Source organism: Trichechus manatus, unplaced genomic scaffold, assembly GCF_000243295.1.
Source record: "Trichechus manatus latirostris isolate Lorelei unplaced genomic scaffold, TriManLat1.0 scaffold00262, whole genome shotgun sequence".
Taxonomy (NCBI): Eukaryota; Metazoa; Chordata; class Mammalia; order Sirenia; family Trichechidae; genus Trichechus; species Trichechus manatus.
Genome location: NW_004444198.1, coordinates 727,021 through 744,110, shown reverse-complemented (window position 1 = coordinate 744,110; position 17,090 = coordinate 727,021). Strand labels below are relative to the sequence as shown.

The window sequence follows — 17,090 nt, the reverse complement described above, 5'->3', positions numbered from 1 at the left end:
TGTGGAGGGACGGCGTGGTGTTTCTGCCTAGAGCGCCATCTTGCCGGAAGTCTGCTGTAGTATTTCTTGTAATTTTGGTTTGGTTTCTGCCAATTCCCTAAACTTCTGTTTATCTGGAAATTCCCTAGTTTCACCATCATATTTGAGAGACAGTTTTGCTGGATATATAATTCTTGGCTGGCAATTTTTTCCCTTTAAGGCTTTATATATGACATCCCATTGCCTTCTTGCTTGCATGGTTTCTGCTGAGTAGTCCGAGCTTATTCTTATTGACTCTCCTTTGTAGGTTACTTTTCGTTTAACCCTAGCCACTCTTAAAATTCTGTCTTTATCTTTTGTTTTGGCAAGTTTGATTATAATATGTCTTGGTGACTTTCTTTTGGGATCTACCTTATGTGGGGTTTGATGAGCATCTTTCATAGATATCTTCTCATCTTTCATGATATCAGGGAAGTTTTCTGCCAACAAATCTTCAACAATTCTCCATGTATTTTCTGTTATCCCCCCTTGTTCTGGTACTTCAATCACTGGCAGGTTATTCCTCTTGATAGAGTCCCACAAAATTCTTAGGGTTTCTTTGTTTTTTAAAATTCTTTTATCTGATTTTTCCTCAAATAAGTTGTGTCAAGTGCTTTATCTTTAATCTCACTTATTCTGACTTTCATTGCCTCAGTTCTACTCCTGTGACTTTCTACTGAGTTGTCTAATTCTGGAATTTTACTGTTAATCCTCTAGATTTCTGTTTACTGTGTCTCTATGGATTCTTGCAGCCTATTAAATTTGTCATTATGCTCTTCTCTAATCTTCTTAAGTTGCTCTATTGCTTTGTCTGTGTGTTCCTTGGCTTGTTCTGCATTTGGAATGATCTCCTTCCTGATTTCTTGAAGAGTTCCGTATATTAATCTTTCGTGTTCTATCTCCAGTATTTCCAAGAAGTTCTCTTCCTCTGGAAAATTTCTTGATTCTGTGTTTTGGGAGCTTGCTGAAGCCACCATGGTCTGCCCCTTTATATGATTTGATATTGACTGTTGTCTCCGAGCCATTAATAAATTATTATATTTATTTATTTCATATTTGCTTACTGTGTTCTAGCTTCTTGTTTTGTTTTCATTTACCCAGATAGGCTGCTCGTGTGACTTAGTTTAATTATTGGTGCCTTTGAAGTGCTAACCTCCTGTCACCAGGTGGTTAGATCTGTTACTAGGTATGTGAGCCCAGCAGTCTGTTTACTTTTCTTGTATGGATTCAGCCCAGGTGTCCAGGTAGTCGGTCACCCAGTGTGTGGTGCAGGCTCTCACCTACAGTCCTAGACAGGCGTGAGTGATTGGTGTACGCATAGGTATCTGGCTGCAGCTGGGGGCTGACAGCTGCCCCTGAGTGTCTGGGAGGAAAGCATGTCTCTGTTCCCTAGAGCACTTTTAGGTGTGTGCGTTTTACAGCTAGACTCTGGGCAACCAATGCTGTTGGCTATGAGGATTGGGAGGCACCACTTATTCTCGGACCCCTGTCGTGGGTGGCTAGGTGGCGTGGGTGGAGCCACCAGTCCTCAGGCCCCACATGTGGCTACGTAAGGACCCTGCTTAATGGCAGAGCAGCGTCAAATGTCATGAACCTGCCACTTCACCATACAGCTGATACAGTTGAAGTTAGCCTTCAGGCATATACCCTTTTGTACTGTGGCAATGAGGGCATACCTTGTTGAAATGGGCCCACACAGGTCTATGCAGGGATGAAAGGCATTCAAAGCCCGTGGACCCCTTATGCCTGTGCCTAGGCAAAGGAGCTTTGCCTACCCTGAGTTCCCGACTTTGTGGAGCTGGCAGATTATTTTTTCCTGATTGTTAATTTGTTCCCTCTCCAAGACTAGGAGAATGGCTCAGGGTGCATGACAAGTCCTACTTCTGGCCCAGGGGACTTGGCAGTCACTGAAGCAGGCGTAGGACCTGGTGCATAGCGGGGAGGGGGCAAGTAACTGGGAGAGAGGTTTTCCCAAAGGGGGTGTTTTTTGATCTGCGTGGTAGGCCAGACGCATGTATTTATCTTTGGCCAATTGAGCGCCGCTTTTTGCTTGTTCTGGAGGCCCAAGTAGACTCTCTGCCGCTTGGTCTCTCCCGATGTGGAAAACACTTCCTGAGTGCCAGTGCTTGCCTCATCGTGCATGAGAGCCGATGTGACTTGAAGGGCACTGGCTCCTGCTGGGTCAAGTCTAGCAACATCTTGCTGCTTCTGAACTGTCTCTCCCTCCCCCTGCCGCTCAGTCCAGTTCCTCAACTTTACCTTTGATGTTCAGGGCTCCTAGATTGTCATATATATTCAATTCACTTGTTTATTCAGGTCTTTGTTGTAAGAGGGACCACAGGAAGTATCTGACTAGTCTGCCATCTTTGCCCCCAAGCTAAACTATTTTTGGTTTAAGGTTTAAAAATTGTCTCAGGGCAGGACTTTCAGGGGGTTTATCTAACCATATGGCTCCAGGAAGTCTGGAGTCTCTGAGAATTTTTAATTATATTCTGTGATTCCCCAGTTTTGATCAGGATTTTTCTGTGGAATCTTTGATGAAAATGTTCAGTATTGGTAGCTGGGCACCATCCAGTTCATCTGGTTTCATGGCAAAGGGGGCAGTTGTTCATGGAGGCAGTTAGCCACACGTTCCATATCCTCCTCCTTCTTCCTCTGTTGTTCCAGATGAATAGAGACCAATTATTGTGGCTTGGATGGTGACTTGCAAGCTTTTAAGACCCCAGGCACTATACATAAAACTAGGAGACAGACCAGAGGCACTAAACATGTTATTGGACCAATGACTTAGACTATCCCATGAAACCATGACCCTAAACCTCCAAACCAAGAAACCAAATCCCATGGGGTGTTTGGTTGTACATTATCAGCCTCAGTAACTATTCTTTTTTTTTTTCTGTCCCTGTTGTAAATATGTCCATCACACAACTTTTGCCAATTCAACTTTTTACAGCTGTACAACTTTCTGACAGCAATCGCAATAATTGGCTGTGCAACCCTACCCTTAATCAATGCAATATTTCCGTTACCGTTCACCTCCCCTTTCCCCTGCCTCCTGCCTCTGGTAACCACTAATAAACTTTGTTTTCTTTACATTTGTCTTTTCTTGCCTTTTTATATAAGTGAGGTCATACAATATTTGTCCGTTTGTAATTGACTCATTTTACCCAGTAGAATGTCTTTCAGTTACATCCATATTATAGCATGTATCCAGACTTCATTTCTCCTACTGGCTGAGTAGTATTCCACTGTATGTCTGTACCACGTTTTATTTATCCATTCATCCGTTGATAGACATTTAGGTTGTTTACACCTTTTAGCTATTGTGAATAGTGCTGTAGTGAACATTGGTGTACAAGTATAGTCAGTTTTTTGGATGACTTTTTTAAACTGTTTTTTTTTCCAAAGGGTATATTCCAGTTGTGTGCTGTGATTGATGTTTCTGTTCTGTTATCTCTGCAGTTAGCCAGCAGCCTGACAGTTTCAATCCACCCCGCCTCCACCACCACCACCAAATGAATAAATAAAAGGTGCGCTCACAATTTATGGTACTGTCCTGGGAGAAGTCACTGCTGGGAGAGGGTTGAAACTACAGTAACTGCTCTGGTCACTCAGGGCACTGCCAGACCAACCCAACTCTGCAAACTAGCGAACCCCACATTCTTGGAGGGCAAAGGCCCCATTGCACTCCTTGGCATCTGCCAGTTGTTCCAGGAACTAGAGCTGCCAGTCCCATTACAACTTTAGGGTGAAGATTGGGAGATGGTAGCCACTGGACACACATGGCTCACGGTGGGGGGATCAGCAGCCTGTCCCTTCATCAATCAGTTCCCTTGCTGATATGTGTTTGATCAGTATCCAGAGTTCCAAAATAGTCGCTTTCAGTTGCTCTTGCCAGTTTAATTGTTGTTTTGGTGCAGGGACCAACCCCTAGAGCTTCCTGTCTGTCATTTTTCATGATATCACTCTCTACATAAGTTTTGGGACAAAGATTTCTGTATATAGACATATACATCACACACGTATATTCATTGATGTTTAATCTTTGTGTCGTTTCACAGCATATTGTGCAAATAGGAAAACAACTAATTTGAAAGTCAGTAAACCAAAGTTTTGACTTACAGTTTGGCCCAAAATTAGTTATAGATGTAATATTAAACACCTATGAGTCTTCTAATTCTTTAAATGAATTATATAATTTTTCCTTAAAGTAACTTCATGAGGTAGATACTGTTACTACCTACATTCTGTAGGGATGCAAACTGTGATTCAGAGAGGTGAAGCAACTTACCCAAGATCACACAGGTAACAAATGGCAGTGCCAGGACCTGATCCTAATGCCACCATGGTACCCCTTCTCGCTTCTGAACAATCTAACTTGAGCACCTTGGGCTGCTGATCTTCCCAAGGTGAGCCACGTGTACCCAGCGGCTACCATCCCCCAATCCTCACCCCACAGTTGTAACGGGACTGACAGCCCTAGTTCCTAGAGCAACTGGCTGATGCCAAGGAGGGCCATGGGGCCTGAAATTTCTTAGTTCTATAATAAGGGAGTTGGATTACATGATCTCTATTGTCTCTCCCACTCCTAAAATTCTATGATATGTGATTTCTCAACTGATAGAAAGATTGGACACTCACTAGTATGCGTATGTTCATACCCAGCTTCCAAATGCACAGACATCAACTTGGTATCTTACTGAGAGGCCTGCATATGTGCATAGATTACATGTAGGAAGGCTGTGAGCAAGGACAGAATCTTTGTACCCTTCTGGATACACTTTCAGAGAAGTCCCTTGTTAATTGGCCACTACACTTTGTGATTTACAATGGAAAATGAAAGAGACCTACACAACTGAATACCTTTTTTTAAGGAGGAAGTTCTTGGACCACAGCCTAGAGGACCACAAAATGTCTTTTTAACATCTCAATTCTTTACAAAAATAAATTAGAACACATACCTTAATTGAAGATAAACTTCACAAATGCACATTTGAGGTTGGTGCTGGATTTTGTAAAAATGAGAAAGGATAGATTGTTCTCTTTATTAGAAACAAATAATCAATAGAAATATAAATAGTAAATTATGGATTAAACATTGCTCATTAGATTGTTCAGAATGTGACACACTACATTGTTGTCATTGTTCTAAAAACCTCACTCTCAGAGAAGCAATTAAGTTGAGGTGTCAGTAGGAAGGAAGCTAAAGTATTTGTAGAAAATAAAATAATAATATTTCCACCAATAAAAAGTATCAACACAAGTAATAGCTGCATTTATTGAGCCCTCACTCTGCCCAGGTACATTCTAAGTACTTGGTGTACATTATCTCCTTGCACCAGTCCTGTGAGGGATTTATTGCCATTTTACACAGGAAGAGAATGTCACTCAGATATGTGATCAAGGCTTGCATTTATTTTGTGGCAGAGTCAAGATTTAGACCCAGAGCCCAAGCACTGGACTCGATGCTTATTCTGCTAGAGACCTTCAAGGAAACCGTTGCTCAAGCCCTGGAGCCCAAGTGTTGAACTGCTTAGTCAGGAGAAATGTGCCGAGCATTCCTGCACGTGTTCTAGAACATAGCGGTCCATGGACAGCCTGACTCCTCACTTCCTGAATTTTGCAGCAGTAATGAATGACGATGTAATATTCATGTAAGAATGGTCTGGACGTAACAGAAAACGTTTGTTAGATTTGCTGATGCTGGAAGTTGCCTTAGTAGTCAACATCTCAGATGCACAAGCCACTCAAACGAAGCTTGGTGGAGACTTAAGTAGGCCACATGGCCTCATCAGACAGGTCGCTCAGCTGTCATTGACAGGGACAGAGAACTCCCCAAGCAGCTTCTTCCACACTGCACACAGGAAAAGCACACCAGTTTCACTGAACAAAAAGAATAATTGCTTGTTAGAAGGAGCAGATGGTACCTTTTTGCCTTAGACAGTCTGCATGTAGAACCACAGATTCACTTTTCCTCAGGTCTCTGTGGAGGTGACAGCTTTGCACTGCAGGTAGATCAAAGAGGCCACTGGAGCCCCACTGCTGGATGGGCCTGTGGGTACATGTGTGCACTTCTATGCATCTAGACACTTTGACTTCCACCACTTGTGTCCTGGGATGTGCATGAGTAGATAGGTGGGCAAGGGTAGTGCTGCTGGAGTTTAGGAAGCCAGCCTGGCCACGTACCCCTGTCCTCTGGTCTGCAATGCTACTGCTGCCATCACCATCATCATCACTGTCACCATGGAGTCCTGTTTCCTGACTCTGCGCTCCAGCAGTCCCTGTCTCTACCCCATCCCCTGACCCCCATGCTGCTATCTCTTTTTGGGTGCTGGGGAGGAGAAGAGTGATCACCCTCCCCAGGCGGCTAGTCTGGTCACTTAGTTTTCTGAGCCTCGGTTTCTTCCTCCAAGATAATGTGCATAAAGCCCCAAGACAGTGGGCTAGTGGGTAGTATTGGCAGGTAGTATTTGTGGGATGGATGACAGATGATTGAGTAAATAAAAATAGGGATAAAGAAACAAAAAGTTAGAGGCCTCTGTTGTTTAAGCAGAGAAAGATTAGAAAGATTATGGCTTTAATTTTAGTTAGTCTGATGGGGAAGTTACACAGCAGGGAACTTGCCATTTGTCCAGTGATATTTAGAAAGTCAGGACACGAACTTTGCACACTGGAACAGAAAGCCATCTACTGTGAAAGCTCAAGTTTCAGCTCCACTGAATCCAGGTCCCCCCGGGCATTTAAGTCTTTGGAATTCTATGATTCTTCTCAGGCTGGCCTCTGGCTCTGCCCCCTGTTTCCCACAGACATCTTTCTAAAAGGCTGCCCCCCACTTGCCAGGGCCTCCCTAAATGCTGCTTGTGGAATTAAAGAAGCCTCAGGCATGATAGGGAAAGCAGCTGTGTTGATATCCACAAGCAGCTGGTCAACTATGGAAGAGCTCATTCTCCAAGGCAGAGTGAGGCAGCGGGAGCCAGGCTGGACCAGGAGGGGAGGAGTTGAGGCACTGACTTGGCCCACAGCCCCTCCCCCAAGCCCACCTGGGCCTGCACCAAGGCCAACAGGCAGTACACTAACCAGTTGGTCCCGACGGAATAGCTAAGCCATGATTTTGATGCTCATTGCAGGTGGAATACATAATACTCTTTCCTGTGAATGAACTGCTGCTTTTCAAACATTTTAATTTCTATTGTGATTAACAAATTACCTGCTGCTTTCTCTGCATTACTGAATTGCCAGTATATATTTCCTTAATTCATGTAATTAGTTTTCATTCTTTTATTCATTTATTCAACAAACATTTATTGGACACATAGTTCAGTGCCAAGCAGGAGGCAAAATAAGTGCCATGGTTGGGTGGTGCTCACACTGAGAACGGTTGGGAGCAATGCAGAGGGAGGAGAACCAGACACAGTTAGAAAGAGAACAGGACTTTGAGCTATATCCTCCAAGTCCATGGTCTACAGCACTGTTCTCTCTCTCTAGCCCAACAAGGAGAAATACTGCATACTGCTGCAAATAGACGTATTAAAAATACAAAACCAACAATATTTTATATTCATGGATCTGAAGACTTAATATTGTTAAGATGTCAATATTACCCAAAGCAATCTATAGATTGAATGCAATCCCTTTCAGAATTCTAACAGCCTTCTTTGCAGAAATGGAAAAGCCAGTCTTCCAATTTATAAGGAACTGCAAGGGGCCCCGAATATCCAAAGGAATCTTGAAAAAGAAGAACAAAGTAGGAGGACTTACACTTCCCTATCTCAAAACATACTATAAAGTTACAGTAATCAAAACAGTCTGGCACTGATATAACAATAGACATGTGGACCAATGGAATAGAATTGAGAGTCGAGAAATAAACCTATCTGTGGGCCATTGATAATCAACAAGGTTGCTAAGTCCAGACAATGGAGAAAGAATAGTCTCTTTAATAAATGCTGCTGGGACAGCTGGATTTCCACACATGAGAAATAAAGCTGGACCCATACCTCACACCCATATATGAAAACTAGCTCAAAATGGATCAAAGACCTAAATGTAAGAACTGAAACCATAAAGCTCTTAGAAGAAAACTAGGGATATTGCTTTGGGACTTAGTATTTAACAATGAATTCTTAGATATGACACTGAAAGCACAAACAACAAAAGACAAAATAGATAAATGGAACCTCATCAAAATTAAAAACTTTAATTTATCATAGGACTTTATCAACAAAGCGAAGAGACAATCTATGGATCGGGAAAAATTTTATGGTCACTATATATCTGATAAAGGTTTAATATCCAGAATTATATAAAGAACTCCTATAAGTTAACAATAAAAAGACAAATAACCCAACCAAAAAATGGTCAAAGGTCTTGAACAGACATTTCTCCAAAAAAGAAATACAAATGGCCAACAAGCACATGAAAAGATGTTCAGTGTCTCTAGTCATTAAGGAAATGCAAAGCAAAACCACAGTGAGATACCACTTCACACTCACTAAGATGACTACTATCAGAAAAAAACAGAAAATAACAAGTGTTGGCAAGAATGTGGAGAAATTAGAACCCTCATCCATTGTTGGTAAAGTGGTGTAGCCGCTGAGGAAAATAGTGTGACGGTTTCTCAAAAAGTTAAACATAGAATTACCATATAAATCCAGCAATTCCACTCCTAGTTATATATCCAAAAGACTTGAAAGCAGAGACACAGATACTTGTACACCAATGTTCGTTGTAGCTCTATTCACAATAGCCAAAAGGTGGAAACAACCTAAATGTCCATCAACAGATGAATGGATAAACAAAATTTGTTACATACATACAATGAAATATTACTCAGCCATAAGTGAGGTCCTAATATGTACTACACTGTGGTGAACCTTGGAACTATTATGCTGAGTGAAATAAATCAAGGACAAAAGGAGAAGTATCAAGTGATTCCACTTAAATGAGATATCTAGAATAGGCAAATATATAGAAACCAAAGTTCATTTGTGATTTCCAGGGACTGACGGGAGGGGGAAATAGGGTGTCATTGCTTAGGGAACACTGAGTTTCTGTTAAGGGTGATGGAAAAATTTGGAAATAGATAGTGGTGATGGTTGCACAACATGAAGAACATAATTAATGCCACTGAGAAAATGTTGAAATGGAAAATGTTTTATATATATACTTACATCACCACCACAACAACAAACAAAAGTCTACGCTTGCTGGCTTGTCTCTACCCTCATACCCATTTCTTTTTCTTCTCCTGTCTTGGCAAGCCACACACAACCCATTATAATGAAAAGAGCACTTTGAAATGTTGATAGGTACAATTGCATCGTTGTAACAGCTACACATTTCCCTTTAATTTCCTTGTACAAGGCTGTGGGCTTTTAGCTGCCTGCAGCTCATTCTTAGTAACATGATCTCCATTAACCAGAAGTTAAAAGATGACATTCAAAAGGAGTGTGGCTCTGGTTTTATTAACATCAGCCTGGAAACTGAGCTAGCTCCACGGTTAATCCTGGCACTTTCTGCTGGCTGTGCGAACACAAGGGAATAACCTAGTTAACCTGTTGAGAATTTTGATGACTAACACCTTTAGTATTTCTGATATCCAGAAGGTTTTATCTCATTATTTTTAGTGTAATTATGGTGGCTCAAAACTTGTATAGAACTCTGAAAATTTTTGGCCTTGAGGGGAACAAAAGTTTCTGATTTTAAGGAGACAGGAAAAAGCTCCATTTAATCCATTTTTCCATTCAGCTATAACTTCAGCTGCTTTCAGGAGCTGGGAGAATGTGAGCCAATAAGCACTGGACTAGTACTCACTCACTTTATATATATATATATTTAATTGTATTTATTTTGTTGTTGAGAATATACATGGCAAAACATACCCCAATTCTATCTGTGCTATTTAGTGACGTGGATTACGTTCCTTGAGTTGTGCAACCATTCTCACCCTCCTTTTCTGAATTGTTCCTCCCCCATTAACAAAGTCACTGTACCCTAAGGTTTCTATCTAATCTTTCAAGTTGCTGTTGTCAGTTTGCTCCCATATAGATAGTTCTGAAAAGAGCACAGTGCTCAAGGTACATATTTTTTTACTAGTTAAGCTAAACTATTATTTAGTTTAAGAAGACTTCAGGGGATATTTTTGGTTTAATATTTAAAGATAATCTCAGGGCAATAGTTTCAGGGGTTCGCCACCCTCCGTGGATCCTGAAAGTCTGGAGTCCATAAGAATTTGAAATTCATTCTGCATTTCCCCCTTTTGATCAGGATTCTTCTATGGAATCTTTGATCAAAATGTTCAGTAATGGTAGCCGGGCACCATCCAGTTCTTCTGGTCTCATGGCAAAGGTTGAAGTTATTCATGGAGGTAATTAGCCGTGCATTCCATTTTCTCCTCCTTTTCCTGACTCTACTTCTTCCTTTGTTGCTCCAGGTAAATAGAGACCTTGGATGGCCACTTGCAAGCTTTTAAGACCCCAGGCACTACAAATTGAGCTAGGAGATAGAACAGAAGCACTAAACATGTTATTAGGCTGGTTAACTGAGATGTCCCATGAAACCATGACCCTAAACCTTCAAACCAAGAAACCAAATCCCATGAGGTTTTTGGTTGTACATAAGCAGCCTCAGCAGCTACTTTTTTTTTTTTTTTGCTGTTCCTGTAAATATTTCTATCAAACAGCTTTTGCCAATTCAACTTTTTACAGGTGTACAACTTATTGACAGCAATTACAATAATTGGCTGTGCAATCCCACCCTTAATCAACACGATATTCCCATCACCATGAGCCCCCTTTCCCCCTACTTCCCATCCCTGGTGACCACTAATAAACTTTGTTCTCTGTGCGTTTGCCTTTTCTTGTCTTTTTATGTAAGTGAGGTCACCCAATATTTGTTCTTTTGTGATTGACTTACTTCACTCAGCAGAATGTCTTCCAGCTCCATCCATATTGTAGCATGTATCAAGACTTCATTTCTTCTATTGACTGAGTAGTATTCCATTTTATGTATATACCACATTTTGTTTATCCATTCTTCTGTTGATGGGCACTGAGGTTGTTTCCACCTTTTGGCTATTGTGAATAGTGCTGTAGTGAGCATTGATGTACAAGTCTCTGTTGGAGTCTCTGCTTTCAATTCTTTTGGGTATGTACCTAGGAATGGAATTGCTGGGTCATATTTTTAGTTTTTGATGAGCTGCCACACAGTTTTCCACAACAGCTGTACAATTTTGCATTCCCATCAGCAATGGGTAAGGGCTCCAATTTCCCCAAATCCTCACCAACAGTTGTAATTTTCTGGGTTTTTTTTTTTTTTTTTTTTTTAATCTTGGTCACACTAGTGGGAGTGAAATGGTATCTCACTGTGATTTTGATTTGCATCTGTCTGATGGCTAATGATGCTGAGCATCTTTTCATGTGTGTGGTAGCCATTTGAATGCCCTCTTCGGTGGAATGTCTATTCAAGTCCTTTGCCCATTTTATGACTGGGTTATTTGTCTTTTTGTTAAGTTTTTAAAGTTTTATATATATTTTGGTTATTAGATTCCTGTCAGATATATAGTTTCTGAATATATTCTCCCAGTTGGTAGCTTGTCTTTTCACTTTTTTAGTAAAATCTTTTGATGAACAAGTTTTTAATTTTTGTGAGGTCCCATGTATTTATTTTGTCTTTTGCTATTTGTGCTTTTGTTATTATATTAGATAATCCACTGTTGAAAGCTAAGCCTGACAGCATTGCCCCTGCTTTTTCTTCTAAGAATTTTATGGTTTTAATTTGCACATTTAGGTCTTTAATCCATTTTGAATTTGTTTTTATGTGTGAGGCGTAGATCCTCTTTCATTTTTCTGCATGTGGAAATCCAGTATTCTCAGCAGCATTTATTAAAGAGACTCTTCTTTTTCCATCAAATGGATTTAGCCCCCTTATCAAACATCAGTTGACTATAGATGTGTAGGTTTATTTCTGGACTTTCAGTTTTATTCCATTGTTCTACGTGTCTATTATTATACCAGTACCAGGCTGTTTTGATTACTGTTAGCTGTATCCAAAAAACCAAACCCACTGCAGTTGAGTCAATTCTGACTCATAGCAACCTTGTAGGACAGAGTAGAACTGCCCCATAGGGTTTCCAAGGAGTTGCTGGTGGATTCTAACTGCCAACTTTTTGGTTAGCAGCCAAGCTCTTAACCACTGTGCTGCCAGGGCTGTGTATAGCTCTATAGTGTTTTAAAATCACGAAGTATGAGTCCTCCTACTTTGTTCTTTTCTTTCAGCAATGCTCTAACTATTCAGTGCCTCTTGCATTTCCATTTAAAGCTGAAGATTTGTTTTTCTATTACTGTAAAGAAGGCTGTTGGAATTTTGATTGGGAATGCACTGAATCTATGGATCACTTTGGGTAGTATTGAAATCTTAACAATATTAAGTCTTCCAATCCATGAACCTGGAACATCTTTCAATTTATTTAAGTCTTCTTTAATCTCTTTCTTAATCTCTTTAATCTCTTTTATATTTTTCATTGTGTAAGTCCTTCACATCCCTGGTTAGATTTATTCCTAGGTATTTTATTCTCTTAGATGCTATTATAAATGGAATTATTTCCCTAATTTCTTTTCCAGATTTCTCATTGCTGATGTATAGAAACCCACCTGATTTTTGTTTGTTGACCTTGTACCCTGCAACTTTACTAAAATCCTCTGTTAGCTCTAGAAGTTTTCTTGTGGATGCTTTGGCTTTTTGTTTTTGTTTTTTTTTTTAATATTTTATTGTGTTGTAGGTGAAAGTTTACACAGCAAATTAGGTTCCCATTTAACAATTTTTATACAAATCGTTCTGTGACATTGGATACAATTTTCACAATGTGTCAGCATTCTCGTTATTTCGATTATGTTTGTTCTGTTTCCATTGATCTAGCATCCCTCCCCCTCCTTGCCTTCTCATCTTTGCTTTTGGGTAAGTGTTGGCTGTTTGGTCTCATATGGTTCAGTAAGGGACACATTACTCATGGGTAATATTATTTATTTTATAAGCCAATCTATTATTTGGCTGAAAGTTGACCTTTGGGAGTGGCTTCATTTCCAAATTCAAAGGTTATCTCAGGGCAATAGTCAAGGGTTCCTATAGTCTCTATTGGTCCAGTAGATCTTGCTTTTTTTTTTTAAGGAATTTGAGTTTTCTTCTACATTTTTTTTTTACATTTTTCTCCCATTCTATGTAGTACCCTCTGTTTCTGGTCAGAAGTGTCATTAGTAGTAGCTGGGCACCATCTAGTTCTTCTGGTCTCATTACTCTTTTCTGTGCCTGTCTGATTGCTGACCCATTATTTCATTTTGGGCATTGGCCAAATGATGGCCGTTCTAAGTGTGTGCACCTGGATTCTCACAGAAAGTCATGTTCACTCACTTCTGCTCCATGGCCTTTGTCTCAGAGAAAACCTGTGTTCCTTTAAAATGCTTGGCCCTTTTATAATCCTAATATAATTTGTGTGTAGTTTTTTCTCAGTGTGAAAAATATAAACATACATGTTGTTGTTGTTAGGTGCCATTGAGTTGGTTCCAACTTTATAGCGACCCTATGTACAACATAACGAATCATTGCCTGGTCCTACGCTATCCTCACAATTGTTACTATGTGTCTTAGTTATATAGTGCTGCTATAATAGAAATACCGCAAATGGATGGCTTTAACAAACAGAAATTTTTTCTCTTACCGTCTAGAAGGCTAGAAGTCTACATTTAGGGCGCCAGCTCCAGGGGAATTACTTTATCTCTCTGTTGGTTCTGGGGGAGGTCCTTGTCATCAATCTTCCCCTTGTCTAGGAGTTTCTCAGTGCAGGGAACCCAGGTCCAAAGGACGTGCTCCCTCCAACTTCTTGCTTCTTGATGATGTGAGGTTCCTCTCGTATCTGCTCGCTTCTCTCTTTTATGTTTCAAAAGAGATTGACTCCAGATACAACCTAATCCTGTAGATTGATTCCTGCCTCATTAGCATAACTGCCTCTAATCCTGCCTTATTAACATCATAGAGGTTAGAATTCACAATACATAGGATAATAACATCGCATCACAAAATGGTGGACAATCACCCAATACTAGAAATCATGGCCTAGCCAAGATAACACACATTGTAGGAGGACACAATTCAATCCATAACATTCTACCCTTTAGCCACATGTAAAACACATTCACCCCATCACATCATCCCAAAAGTCCTAAATTAACTCCAGTTCTAAATTCCAAAAATTCTTCTTCATCTGTGAAATCTAGAATACAAGTTATCTCCTTCCATAGTACGATGGTGGAACTGCCATAAGCTAGACATTTCCATTATACATGGGAGAAGTTGGAGGGAAAGAAGGGATAACAGGCGCCAAGCAAGTCAGCAGAACACATTACATTAGCTCTCAAGGCTTGAAAATAATCCTCTGTTTTCTGAGACCATTTAAGCAATGGCCCTGCCCTCCAGACTCTGGGTGTTAGCCACAGTCTGTGGATTCCGGGTAGAGGGCCCTTGGCCCTGGGCTTCAGCTCTGCCTTCCAGGCCCACTGGAACAGCAACTCTGCTCCCTCAGATTTGGGCAGCCCCATTCTCGTAGTCTATCTGAGTGGCAACCCTATCCTCTCGGCCCGAGCAGACCCCGTTTTGCTACCCCTTGGGCATGACAGCCCTACACCCTCAGCTTTGAGCAGCAGCTCTGGCCCCATCCCTCTGGCACTCATGAAAGGCAGGCCCACACTCCTCAACAGAGTTGGTGAAGATCTGTTGAAACTTAGGAGCCCATGGCCCCACTCTTTGAAACCCCTGAGGCCTTGGCTCCACCCTTGGAGACCCCAGAGGTCATAGCCCTACCCTTTGAGACTGAGGCAGCTTTGCTTCCTGTATTCCTTGTCTCTTCAGCTTCTTCTTCCTGGTTTCTTGATGTTTGGCCCCTCAGGCCCTTGGGCTGGCCCAGCCTCTGCCCTGATCAGGCAAGTGCTCCAAAGCTCTTAAGCTCTACCAGTAAGTGCCTGGAGGCACCCCACTCTGTAAGTAAGTGCCTGGAAGGCACCTAGCTCTCTTGCTCCATGGGTCGGCAAGCCTAGCTCCACAGTAAGTGCCCCCAGGCACCCCAGTCTGCCAGGAAGCCTCCTGCACAAAGGCAGTCAGCTCTCTTTCTCCATGGGTTGGCTCCAGCACTGTCTTGTGCCAGTCTCCTGGTTGTGCTGCCACCATTTCTTTGCTGCTGCTTCATCTGCTGTGTCTATGGTGTTACAGCTCTCCTCACTTCCTTCTGAGTCCTCACCAGAATTGTTTTAGATGTCCATAATTCTGCCAACAGTCTCTTCAAGGCAATCTAGGCTTTTACTGTTAGGCACTTTAAAACTCTTCCAGCCTCTGCCCATTCACAGTCTCACAATCGCTTTCACATTTTAGGTATCTGTTAGAGCAGCACCCTACTCTTCCATTATCACATTCTGCCTTAGTTATCTCATACTGCTATAATAGAAATACCACAAACAGATGGCTTTAACAAACAGAAATTTGTTCTCTCCCAGTCTAGAAAGCTAGATATCCTAATTCAGGGCACCAACTCCAGGGGAATGCTTTTTCTCTCTGTTGGTTCTAGGGGAAGGTCCTTGTCATCAATCTTCCCCTAGTCTAGAATTTTCTCAGCACAGGGACCCTGGGCCCAAAGGATACACTCTCTCCAAGCTCTTGTTTCTTGGTGGAATGAGGTTCCTCTTCTCTCTCCTCACTTTTCTCTTTTATATCTCAAAAAAAATTGACTCAAAATACCACCTAATGCTGTAGATTGATTCCTGCCTCATTAACATAACTGCCTTTAATCCTGACTCATTAACATCAAGAAGTTAGGATTTGTAACACATAGGATCATCACATCAGATCACAAAATGGTGGACAGCCACCAGTACTAGGAATCATGGGCTAGCCAAGTTAACACACATTTTGCGGGGACACAATTCAATCCATAACATTATATTTGAGCCCATTATTGCAGCCACTGTGTCAGTCTATCTCATTGAGGGTCTTCCTCGTTTTCACTGACTCTCTACGTTACCAAAAAACCTTCTCCAGGGACTGGTCCTTCCTGATAACATGTCGAAAGTATGTGAGATGAAGTTTTGCCATCCTCACTTCTAAGGATCATTCTGGCTGTACTTCTTCCAAGACAGATTTGTTTATTCTTCTGGCAGTCCATGGTATATTCAGTATTCTTTATCAATACTATAATTCAAAGGCATCAATTCTTCTTCAGCCTTCCTTATTAGTTGTCCAGATTTCACATCATATGAGGCAATTGAAAACACCATGGCTTGGGAGGGGCACACCTTAGTTCTCAAAGTGACATCTTTGCTTTTTAACACTTAAAGAGGTCTACTGCCGCTGATTTGCTTAATGCCATATGTCATTTGATTTCTTGACTGCTGCTCCCATGGGCATTGATTATGGATCCAAGTAAAATGAAATCCTTGACAACTTCAGTCTTTTCTCTGTTTGTCATGATGTTGCTTATTGGTCCAGTTGTGAGGATTCTTGTTTTCTTTATGTTGAAGTGTAATCCATACTGAAAGCTGTAGTCTTTGATCTTCTTCAGTAAGTGCTTCAAGTCCTCTTCACTTTCAGCAAGCAGGATTGCGTCATCTGTGTATTGCAGGTTGTTAATGAGTCTTCCTCCAATCCTGATGCTGTGCTCTTTTTCATATAATCTAGCTTCCTGGATAATTCACTCAGCATACAGATTGAATAATTATGGTGAAAGGATACAACCCTGATGCACACCTTTCCTGATTTTAAACCATGCAGTATTACCGTGTTCTGTTGGAACGACTGCCTCTTAGTCTAAGTATACGTTCCTCGTGAGCACAATTAAGTGTTCTGGAATTCCCATTCTTCCCAATGTTATCCATAATTTGTTATAATACACACAGTCTAATGCCTTTGCATAGTCAATGAAACACCAAAAAAAAAACAAAAACCAAACTCGTTGCCGTCAAGTCAATTCCTACTCATAGCTACCCTATAGGACAGAGTAGAACTGCCCCATATGGTTTCCAAGGAGCACCTGATGG

General features: G+C 41.2%; 1 protein-coding gene across 1 annotated transcript in view; it reads left to right on the top strand.

Moving 5' to 3' along the window:
• Positions 1 to 17,090, top strand: part of LDLRAD4 (low density lipoprotein receptor class A domain containing 4) — a 610,108-nt gene that overhangs the window by 274,362 nt on the left and 318,656 nt on the right. The gene's annotated exons all lie outside the window — the stretch shown is intronic.